The following is a 12,296-nucleotide window of genomic DNA, read 5'->3' on the forward strand; positions in this document are numbered from 1 at the left end:
TCTCTCTGTGTCCAATAAATAAAATCTTAAAAAAAAAAAAAAGTCAAACATCTGCCTGCCATATAATACAACCATTCCACCCCTAGGTAACCAGCCGAGAGAAATGAAACTTATGACCGTACAAAGATTCGGACATGAATGTTCATAACACTTTTATTTGTAATAACCAAAAACTAGAAATGATCCAAACACCCAGTAATAATTGAATAGATAAATAAATGGTAGCATATCCATACAATGGAATAAATTTAGCAATAAAAATAAACTTATTATTTGCAACAACATGAATGAATCTCAAAATAATTGTAAAATCTCAAAATAAGTGAAAGAAGCTAGATAGAAAAAGACTAATGCTCCATGATTTGATTATGCAAAATTCTTAAAAATGAAAACTAATCTCTACAACAAAAGGCATATCAGCGTTTGCCTGTCAGGTGATGGCATTACAGAAAGATGCCAAAGGGACACAGGAAATTTTCAGGGTGATGGGTATGTCCATTATCTTGATTATGGTGATGGTTTCACTGGTGTAAACTTATGTAACATCTTATCAAATTTTCTACTTTAAATGTGTCCTTGTATTGTTTATCCTGACTTAATAAATGTTTTTAAAAGCCATAAATCAAATGATATATAATTGTAGATATGAATAATGTTCACATAATCACAATAATATAAGCACCAAGTATTAGTTTAACCAAAATTGTGACATACTTTTCTGAGATGCTGAAGGCTAGGTTATTTAATTTGCATTTGGAGGGGGGGATTTCTAGTAAAGTTTTGAATCTCTTTATTTTTTTTATTTTTTTTAAAGCACACTACAATAGTTAATTTTATTTGTTTAAGGGCTCATATTGCAAGCATTAAACCAAGCATCGGCTTTGATTCTATGAGCTCAGATTCACATATTTAGGAAGATAAGAGCAAACTATGATCCATGTATATGGATGAAAAACTAAAGGCTCACAGTTAATTACATTGTAGTTTTAAATTTCTACAGCCTAAAAGCCAGGGTTCACAGATCTTTTACGTCTTTCTGGACGTCCCACAGGGTACCTGCACTTTTCCTGAGCTTTTCCTTTTTTCTCATCTTTTCCACTTTTCCTCATCATCCTTCTGCTTCTGGTTAATCACACTGGTTAAGCCCCTAGTGTTCAGATTACACAGAAAGCTCAGGAAGACTTCATTCTGAATGCCATACATCCCCTTCACCATTGTTGACACTGGATGAATCCTGGATAGATTTTCCAACATGGATTCGGTGAGATCAGCCACACTTAATCCAAGAGCCCAGTTGGTATATCATTTTAGCCTGATGACTTCTTAGGCAGTTTCCATCACCATCTTATGCACTTCCTTCCAATTTTCACCGTCATCTGTTCCCATTTCTGGATTCAGTTCCTGAAGAGAAACATCTACCATTTTCACTCCACTCCACACAGCCACACTTGAATCACCATGTTCTCCCAAAATACATCCATGGCAGCTGCTGGGATGAATGCCAAGTTTTTCAGCCTTAAAATAGCAAAGTCTAGCAGAATCCAGATTACACCCACTTCCAATCACACAGTTCTTGGGTAGTCCACTTAGTTTGCAGGTAACATATGTGAGAATATCCCCTGGATTGGAAACCACAATTATGATGCAGTCAGGACTGTACTTGACTATCTACGGAATAATGAATTTGAAAACATTAACAGATTGAGCCGGCTCTCTCCCTCCTGCACCAGATTGAGCCGGCTCTCTCCCTCCTGCTGGCGGACTCCCCCACCACCACCACAATCAATTGGCAGTCACAGAGTAATCTTTATCTGCCACGATTTTAGGTGTCTGAAGAAATAAGCTCCCATGTTGCAGATCCATCATTTCTCCTTCAAGTTTATCTTCCAAAACATCCACAAGGGCAAGTTCATCAGCCAGGGACTTTTCCAGAATGCTGATGGAACATGCCATACCAACTTGTCCAATACCCACTACAGTGATCTTATTGTTTGGGATGACTGCCTCTTCTGCAACTGGCGCTATCAGTTTTTCCTTAAGAGTTTGTGCCCAGAGAGAACCTGCTGGGAGAGTCACAGGAGGAAGACAGTGTTACCTGCCTGCTTCTCCTCCAGCACAGGATCTGCAAGGAGCATTTTTGCATCTCTTTACATAGTCACTGGTCATTTGAGATTTCTCCTTCTGGGAATTGCTTATTTGTGCATTGTGCCCACTTAGATTGGCTTTCCTATCTTATCCTTGTTGCTTTGAAGAAGTTCCTTGGGTATTCTACATATTAATCTCTTTATTGGTTATATATGCTGCGGAAGTCTTCTCTCAATCTGTCTCTGGCAGCTGACTTTGTCTAATGCTTTCCCCTTGCAGTCCACTCAAATTTGCCAGTCCAAAACACTGGGCAAGTCACAACTTCAATCGACTTTATGTGTTAGCTATGTCAACCTTATCACTCACCGCTCTCTTGGAATTTAATATTCTGAATATAATATCTTAATACAGAATATCTTAAAAAGGGCCAACAGATTCTATAATATTGAGGATTTCTCAGTGAGTTTGCCTAGAGAATGAGTTTGTTCCAGCCAGAGGAGTTTATATATAATTTCAGAAAGTAGCAGGCTATGCAAAATGGTGAAAAGAGAAATACTATGTTTTCTTAAACTTAGTCTACTCCCCAAAACTTCCCCATATTCACTTATTTATTTATGAGGCAGTCAAGTGCAATGGTAAACCTTTCAGATGACAGACATGATTTCAAATCCCAAAGCCTCCATTTACTGTGTATAATGGTGTTGGTAAGATCTACCTTGCAGGACCTTTCAAGGATGGATTATGCTAGTGTATGTAAGTGCTGACTTAGCAAATACCTAGCCCACAGCTAGTGCCCAGTGAATAGTTGCCATGATTATCACCTGGTGCCCTTCCCCAGCCCGCTCTCCCTTGTAACCTGACAAAAAACACTTCTACCTATCTTTTAAAGCTCAGTTCAAAATACATCTCTTCCATAAAACTTATCCCCACATTAGTACAAGTCAAATCTAGCATATCACTGCTTAAACCACACTTTCACTCCAAAATATTAATCACTCTCATCTCTGTGGTCTCAAGCAAACCACTCATTTTACTTGTATTTAAGTGTCTGAGGATACTGTGATGAGCTCAGTACATGACTTTTTACTATAATAAAGTGTGAACTCCTTGAAGTCAGGAATAATTACCTAGGTCACCCATTTTTAACACAATGAAGGGTTTTCTTCTTAAATAAACAAGCAAATAGGCTAAACACATTATATAGATACAAATGAAGAAGGGACCAAAGAAAAAAGAAACAATTTTGACCTATCATTTTAAAAATTATCTTTATAATCACAGATGGAGGGTGATACCTGGGTGGCTCCATCAGTTAAGCGTCTGCCTTTGGCTCAGATCATGATCCCAGAGTCCTGCGATCCAGTCTGGCTCCTTGCTCAGCGGGGAGCCTGCTTCTCCCTCTGCCTCTGCTCCACCTGCTTGTGCGTGTGCTCTCTCTCTGATGATTAAATAAATGAAATCCCTAAAAAACGAAGTCACAGAAGAAGGAAGGAGAAAAAAGAGGGGAAGGAGGAAAGAAGCAAGGTGAGGTGGGGAGGGTTGGGGAAGAAAAAAGAAGCTTATAGAAAATTTGGAATATTATGATGTCCTACCTCATTATCCCTTTGCAAAGTTCAACTACACACCACATATGAATTTCATCAGTAGAATTTCTTTAAATTCCTTTATTTATTTGCTTATTTATTTATTTATTTATTGAGAGAGTGAGAGAGAGAGAGAGCACAAGCCAGGAGAGTCAGGCAGAGGGAGAAGCAAACTCCTGACCAAGCAGGAAGCCTGATGTGGGGCTCCATCCCAGGACCCTGGGATCATGACATGAGACAAAGGCCAACACTTAACCAATTGAGCCACTCCAGTGCCCCTAAATTGCTACATTTAAATCAATATATATCTATCATCAATTAAAGGCAAAATGTCAGTCACCTTTCATTTTTAATTTTATGTAGAATTATAATTTTAGTTTTATGTAAAAGTTAGAATCAGTTTTCTCAACAAGTCATTGTGAAAGCCCACATGGTGAGAAACTTTACTTACATGTGGAAACTTTCACTTCTGGGTGAAAATTAAGTGCTTAATTAAAATGAACTTTTATGGGCTCCCTGTCTATAACACTTGTCTTTCTGAAAAGGGTGTCAGATATTGTAACACCCATAGTGTGAAAGCCAATTCCCTGGCCTAAAAGATTTCAGTTCTGATTTAATGATGAAGGAATATAGAAAAGAATGAATGTATGATTCAACCCTTAAAAAAATATGATTTAAACTTTAAATATGTTTTTATTTTTCCTCCAACTTTTTATTGCTGAAGTAAAATAAGACATGTTACATTTATTTAATATCCACATACCTGAATAATGTTTGCCCTACTTCCCAGTGGCAAACTCATTTTTAAAAATTAAAATTTAAATTAAAAATGAGTACCTATTGGGGCGCCTGGGTCGCTCAGTGGGTGGAGGCCTCTGCCTTCGGCTCAGGTCATGATCTTGGGGTCCTGGGATCAAGCCCTGCATTGGGCTCTCTGCTCGGTGGGGAGCCTGCTTCCCCCTCTCTATCTCTGCCTGCCTCTCTGCCTGCTTGTGATCTCTATCAAATAAATAAACAAAAATCTTTTAAAAAATGAGTACCTATTATTTATACATTATTCTTATCTTTTGAATATGTCCTGGTTGTCTATTTTGACAAAGAAAAAAATCACTCCAAATTGAAATGGCTTAAAATAGCAATCAATTTGTTATTTCCCATGGCTTCTATGGGCCAAAGATTTAGGGAAGCCTCATCTGGGTGGTTCTGGCTTGAGGCCTCTCATGTATTGCATGTGTTATACAATGCCTTAGAACTTTCTGGGGTCTTAGAAAGAATAGCCCTATCTTCTATCCCTTCGATCTTTATCCTAAATCATCTCTCTCTCTCTCTCTTTTTTTTTTCTCTTTTTTAAGAGAGAGAAAGAGATTGGGGGAGGGGAGAGGAGAGGGAGAGAGAGAACCTTAAGCAGGCTCCACACCCATCATAGAGCCCAACACAGGGTTCAATCCCAGGACCCTGAGATCATGACCTGAACCAAAATCATGAGTTGGACACAACCAACTGAACCACCCAGGCATCCCTTAAAGCCCTTTTTAAATTTGAGAACAATTTGCTTTCTACAAAGACTGCTCTGAATCCTTTGAATTTTCTGTGAATTTCATTCAAAACTAAATAATTAGTTCATCAGTCCATTTTCATTGTAGTTTAGGCAGCAAGAAATACCAGATCATTGAGTTCATCAGCCACACAGTCTATGTTCCACATTTACATAGGCAAGAGTTTCACTAAACTTGCTGCCAGTACATAACAAAGGGAACAAGGATTCCCTTTTCTTCAGCTTCCAATTATGTTTTCCTCACTTTGCTTTAAGTCCTCACAGACAGACTTCTTGAAGCCCTTTAGGCTTTTGCTAACACTCTCCTTGAGTTCCTTCCAGCTTTCAGTAACATCCTCCCTAGGTGCTTCAGGATTTCACTTAACAGTCTCTTCCTAAAGGATTCTGTCCACATTATGTTTTTATCATGTCAGCACTCCATTTCTGCATCAAATTCTGCTCCAATTATCTATTACTGCATAATAAATCACCCCAAAATGTAGTTGCTTAAGACAACAACAATCATTTTATTATCTTTCATGATAATGGGTCAGGAATTCAGAAAGGGATTGGCTCATGGTTCTGGCACAATCACTCATTTGCATACAGTACCCAGTAGCTGGCTGGACTGGAACAATTCAGAGGTGGAACAACTGAGATGGCTGGACATAGATCTCTCTCCATGCAGATTCAATATTTCTCTCTGCTCTCTGCATGTAGCTAATTTGGATTTCCTCACAACACATGTATATGGGGGCGGGCGCAGGGATTGGTCAGTTTACATAATCTGACTTCATCCTGAACAATCATCCCATGAGAACCAAATAGAAGCTTCTGGTGTGTTCTTAGCTTGTATCAAGCAAAGTCACTTCAACTACATTCTGTTAGTCAAGTAATTGCAATCCAACCCAAATTCAAGGGAAGGGAGAGAATTAGACTTTTTTTTTTTTTTAGAATTAGAATTTTTATGGGTTCTGAAAGTGCATGAGGCTAGGGAGTTATTTTACAACCATTTTTTTCAAAAATACAATCTGCTACATAATAATACTTTTAGGCTTTGTTCTGTAAGGTCTCTTTGTCTAGCTATTTTTAAGCAAGACGTAAAATAAACCATCAGCCATTGAAATAGGATCCTAATTAGGGCTAGAGGGAAGGGAAGTCATTTAACACTTGGTAACCAGTATTTGGGGAGTTTCTTTGTTTGTTTGTTTGTTTTTAATTTTATTTTTTATAAACATATAATATATTTTTATCCCCAGGGGTACAGGTCTGTGAATCGCCAGGTTTACACACTTCACAGCACTCACCATAGCACATACCCTCTCCAATGTCCATAACCCCACCCCCATAACCCCCCTCCCCCCATCAACACTCAGTTTGTTTTGTGAGATTAAGAGTCACTTATGGTTTGTCTCCCTCCCAATCCCATCTTGTTTCATTTACTGTTTGTTTGTTTTTAACCATGACTTCAAAATTGTGGAGCTATAATCCTGATTACTATATGAAATTAGGTTTTCAGTATATACTTTAAAAGGAAAGCTTCTTTTTTCTTGAAAATGTCTATATATGAATACAATTGTTATTCTTCACCTGTGAAATGCTAGACTATATTGCTATCGCACACCTTAATTCCTCTACAATGAATAGTACAAAATATCAAACATTTATTTCTCCATTCATTTTTCACACATGCAGCACCATTCGTAAGGTTTTCTTTTCAATAGCTTTATCAATACACCAAATAACGGCAGAAGTCATCTGGGTTGTGGTGTTAAAACTCATTTTTATATTTTTTTTTTCAAAAAATCTTTTACAGTGACCAAATTGTCCAAGTGAAAATTGTTATTTTTTTATTGGAAAGGAACCAGGTATGGTTTTTGTTTTTGTTTTTGTTTTTTCAATTTAACTTTAACCCCTCACATGGTATGTTAACATGCTGGAAACTTAAGAAAGATTGTATTTTCAGTGATTCCAACACCTCCAAATGTCGGTACATATTACCCTAAGCACATAATTAGGAGAAAGACAAATATATGAAAATAAAGTGTAATAAGCAGTTTAATACATCTAATACCATATATATACATGTATATAACTCACTCCTGCTTTAAAAGAGGTATTAATAAGATTATATCATATACCCTAGAAAGAATGACCCATCCATCACACAAAGTATGATGTGTGATTCTGTGGCAATTTGGGAAAGCAGGCCTTCTTGATTCACTCCTGCTATTCATACAATGCTCCATGTGCGTTTACAACAAGGAAAAGACATAATCAGACAGTGTGAATTTCCTTATCTCTATATCTGAGTAAAGTGTCTTTTGCTTGAATTGAATGAACACACTTTGGATTTTTTGGACAACCCAATTCCAAAGGTTGTGTTTCATAAGTGTGTTCGTATGTCTTAATTTTCAATGGAGAAAATCTAGGTCTTCCATGTTAACAACTCTAGCGAGTCTTTGCCAATACATAAACATCAGTCCAGGTGAAAATATAACTTGGCAGCATTGCAATGAAAGGTGCATAAATTTTGAAGTCAGAAAGACCAGTGTTCAAATCCCTACTGGCTCACATATTATCTCTGGGATCTTTAGCAAATTCCTTCTCTCTGAGCCTTTGTTACCGTGACTGTAGTGATGCTTGCAAAGGTGTTGGATATTCAAACCCACTGAATTACATGTATTAAATACATGCAGTTCTTTGATTATTGATCATACCCCAATAAAGCTGTTTGAAAAATAGTATATGGTATAATATCCTTATCTCATAAAGTAGATTTGGGAGATAGAAGCAAGAATATAAAGTGCATGTCACATGAGTAGCTCTGAAAGCTGTTTTTTGGTAGTAAAAGTTTAGCTTTAATTTACTTGGATTCTTGCAAGGTTCTAGGAAATGCCAAGAGAAAAGAGAAGGAAGTAGAAGTATAACTGGACTAGAGAGCGTCTTTCCTTAAAATAACTTTACTTTCCTTCAAAAGTAATCGAATATATTTCCCTGAGAAACAGAGGCTTAGGGGACATTTTAGCTTTAGCTCTATGAGAATAAGACCCAGATTCCAACTCCAGTCTTCCTATGTTGACTTCTCAGTGTTCATACCCATGCTAATGCAAACACATGAAAACAATTAAACAGCTAAATTCCAGCCTGCTTCTCAATCCTATGGCTTATTTAGCTCTTAGCAGGGGATACTGCTGTGGCCAAAAAACTGGTTTACCACAGAGTGATTTCTGCAGAGAATGCAAAATCATATCAGCAGGTTTGTTACAAATCGTATCTTGGCAGTAGAATAAAGCTGGAATATTCACTTGGCAGTGTGTATGTATACCTCCTGTATGACCACGCCTACCCTAGAAGATTAAAGTAAGATTAAAAATAGCCTAGATAATTTGGGTAAGAAGAACAATAATAAAACCTGCTGTTTATTCATGGAGAAAATGGTGATGGTTCTAATATCTGTAATGTATGAACACAAATAGTTTGAACATTCAGTTCTCATTTATATTTACAGATAATTTTATCATTATATTTACAGGGGATTATCTATCTCTCTGCTTCCTTTGATCTGTTTTGACACAGCTCAATATAATATAGTATTAGCAGAATCAAGATCTTCTAAAAACATTAGTCTCCACCCCTAGTCTCAAACTTTCACATTAAAATCCAACTAAAAATATAAGAGGAATTTTTTAATTACTGTAAACCAAGATAGAATCCTTTTTAAAAGATGCAGTGGTTGAGGGGCACCTGTGTGGCTCAGCTGGTTAAGCCACTGACTCTTGATCTCAGCTCAGGTCATGATCTCAGGGTCCTGGGATAGAGCCCTGCTTTGGACTCCGTGCTCAGCAGGAAGTCTGCTTGAGATTCTCACCCTCTGCCCCTCCCCCCTGCTCTATCTCTCTCTCCCTCCCTGAAAATAAATGATTTTTTTTAAAAAGATACAACAGGTAGAAAATCTCTAGATTACCAAGATGGCAAATCATTTTTAATCATATAAAAATTATACATTTCACATCTAGCTATCACAGAGCAATTGAGACATTACTGTGAAGTTTAAGTCTGCAGAAATGATATGATAATATATCCTAAAGTTTTATACATCATATGTGTGATTTTTCATGCATTATAAAAATAAATATGTGATGTAAGCAAAGGCGTTTGTCTCTAGGTTTTGAAAATAATTGCTTAATAAAAATAGAAATGGAAGGAATAAAATATTATGAACATTTAGAAAATCAATAGGGACATATCCTAAAACTTTCATATTAAAAAATATTGGAAGAATCTTTCCTCTGGAAATCTCAGATTGTGAGAGTTCAGCATATTCAGAACCATAATTTTATTATTCTATATTTTTCATGTCATGATACTTTTAAGTAAGTTACTTTTCAAACAATTATATTCTTCTCTAAAATAAAACACATAATTTCTGGGTCACCTGGGTTGCTCAGTGGGTTGAGGCCTCTGCCTTCGGCTCATGATCTCGGGGTCCTGGGATCGAGCACTGCATTGGGGTCTCTGCTCGGTGGGAACCTGCTTCCTTCTCTCTCTCTCTCTCTGCCTGTCTCTCTGCCTACTTGTGATCTCTCTCAAATAAATAAAGAAAATCTGAAAAAATAAAATAAAATCAGATTTTTGGCCCCCAAAGTCATAAGAATTCAGTGAGAATGTGGAAGAAAAAGATCAGATAGTATATGGCCATGTCTGAGATGTAGTGGGTACATGAGAAAGGATTCCAGTATTCTGTTCCTAAATCACAAGTGAATCTTGGACTGAGGCATGTTTGGCTGGACCAATACTGTAAAGGAGGCTATTGTATCTACTATGGAGAATTGTTAGCTCTTTGGGGCCACTGCCTCTAGGAGCTTACAGCAAACCAGCTGGTGGTGGGTCTGGGGCTGCTGTTGGTCAATAGGGCAGGCAGTTAGGAAGGAGAGCTAAAAGCAGAGTGGAGAAGTGCAGGTATGAACTGGAAACTGCTGGTGTCTTAGCATCTGTCTACACTGCCTCTAACCAATGACAACTTTCCAAGTGTAATGACTGCTGCTTTAGTCTCTGCCTCCCAAATCTCCTTCAGCTTCACTTAGGATCAACTCCAGTCAGAATCTTACAGAAAAACTAAGTTCACAGCATGAGCAAGTTTACCATGGAAGGATGTAGAATAAGACATTAGACTACTGAGAGACAAAGTCAGAGTTAGAGAGTGGTTTAAGTGGGGATACACAGAAAGGAATGAAGAAGGCGTTGCAGAACAAGCCACAGAAAAACCAAAGACACAAATGTGGAATAAACACGACATGGATGGGAGTCCAGAACATGGAGGAGAGCAGGAGTACACAGGTGCTAGTTTAGTTAAGGAAGCCATGTGATGGAGGGCACAAATGCCAATTCAAGATTGCAGATATGGGTGCCGGTTGGTGTAGTTGGGTAAGCATACAACTCTTTGTTTCTGCTCAGGTTGTGATCTCAATGTCATGAGATCGAGCCCTGCATCTGGTGCCACATGTGGCCTGGAGTCTGCTTGAGTTTCTTTCTCTCTTTCTCTCCCTTTGCCCCTCCTTCACTAAAATAAATACACAAATTCTTCAAAAAAGGTTTACGGATAGAGTTAAGTTCTTGAGGAAATTACTAATGATGGAAGTTAGAGGAAGATTAGCATAAGCTTAGCGTACGAAATGATTTAAAGTGCAAAGAGGCTCACAAGGATCACTTAGATGATTGCCTGTTATGAGATCATGAAAACATGGGCAAGGGTAAGTGACAATGTGACAGAGAAGAAAGAAAAAAATCTAAAAGCATATTAATTGACAAATCAACAGAACTTAACACCAACCAAAAGGCAGAACTTCCAGGGGATGAAACATTAATAAAAGAATGCTTTCCCTGATTTATTCTATTGACATACTTGGAACTATGATTTGGATCTGTGACAACTGAGTTAAGATTTATGCACTAGAACTTTTTAACACCAACTCTACTGAAATATATAAAGCAACTGAGATAAAGTAGCACCACCAGTTGTCTAGACTGTCCCCATTGCCCAGGATGGTGTTTGTTATAGTCAACCCTAACTACCTTAGGTCAGCTTCCCATGGACCATTTTATTTCTGGTGTGGAAAGAAATAAAGATCACCCATATAAGAACAGAGACTATTTTATTCAGAGTTTGCTGTGCCAAGGGAGCCAGTCATCATCTCCTATGGTTGGCAAAGATGCAGAAGCAGGCAGAGAGTGGGAAAGCTTATAGTAAGAAAAAAAAGGAAGAGCATCAGACATGCTCGTATTGGAAGTTGTTGGCATAGGGAAGATGAAGGTGAACTATGTAGAAGCAGAGCATACTACCTGATGGGTTCAAGAACATACTTGGCTTTCTCTGATTGGTCCTGATTTGGAAGTAGTGGCAAAAATAGGAAAGTTGGTGGTCATTGACCAGCCCTGACTATTCTGGGCCAGTTGCTTCAGAGATCTGGCGCAGCTTCCTGGGCTTCTAAGTCCGAGTTCTATTGTCATATGTGATCTGACATTGTTCATTTACATAATTAGCACTCTCACTGGGAATAAAACTGGATGAGAGTTCACTGTTTTTCATTAATTCAGTACCTTCACAGATTTATATATCTATGGGTTTCACTGCCCAAACTATATAATTTTGTTTAACTGCATGAAAAACACTGATTATCATGGAAGTTTTCCAAGAGGAAGAAGGTAATTATTGTGCTGAAAGAGGAGTGCATTTCTCACTACATCTATAGTAATGGTATAATCTTCCTAGAACACAACTCTCATCATGTCATAACTCAATTCAGAAGTTTATAATGGTTTCCTCTTTTCAGCCTCCTTTGCATAATACCAAATTTCACCATCTATTCATTTCTCAGTTATTATGTGCCTATAACATATTAGGCATTATGTTCGAATGTTGGAGTCATAGTATCTGCCTGAATAAAAGAGCCAATAATTAATAAGTGATGTTATAAATATCAATACAGGACATTGTGAGAACACAGAGGAGGAAAGTTAAAAGCAAACTGAGGGTTTTGGGGTGGGGGTGTCGGGGGGAAGGAATGAGTTAAATGGGTGATGAGCATTAAGGA

General features: G+C 37.7%; 1 pseudogene; it reads right to left on the reverse strand.

Annotated features, from left to right (window-relative positions):
* Positions 1 to 1,086: 1,086 nt before the first annotated feature.
* On the reverse strand, positions 1,087 to 11,712 carry LOC125094126 (L-lactate dehydrogenase B chain-like; annotated as a pseudogene).
* Positions 11,713 to 12,296: the final 584 nt, after the last annotated feature.

This window comes from Lutra lutra, chromosome 2 (genome assembly GCF_902655055.1).
Source record: "Lutra lutra chromosome 2, mLutLut1.2, whole genome shotgun sequence".
Lineage (NCBI taxonomy): Eukaryota > Metazoa > Chordata > Mammalia > Carnivora > Mustelidae > Lutra > Lutra lutra.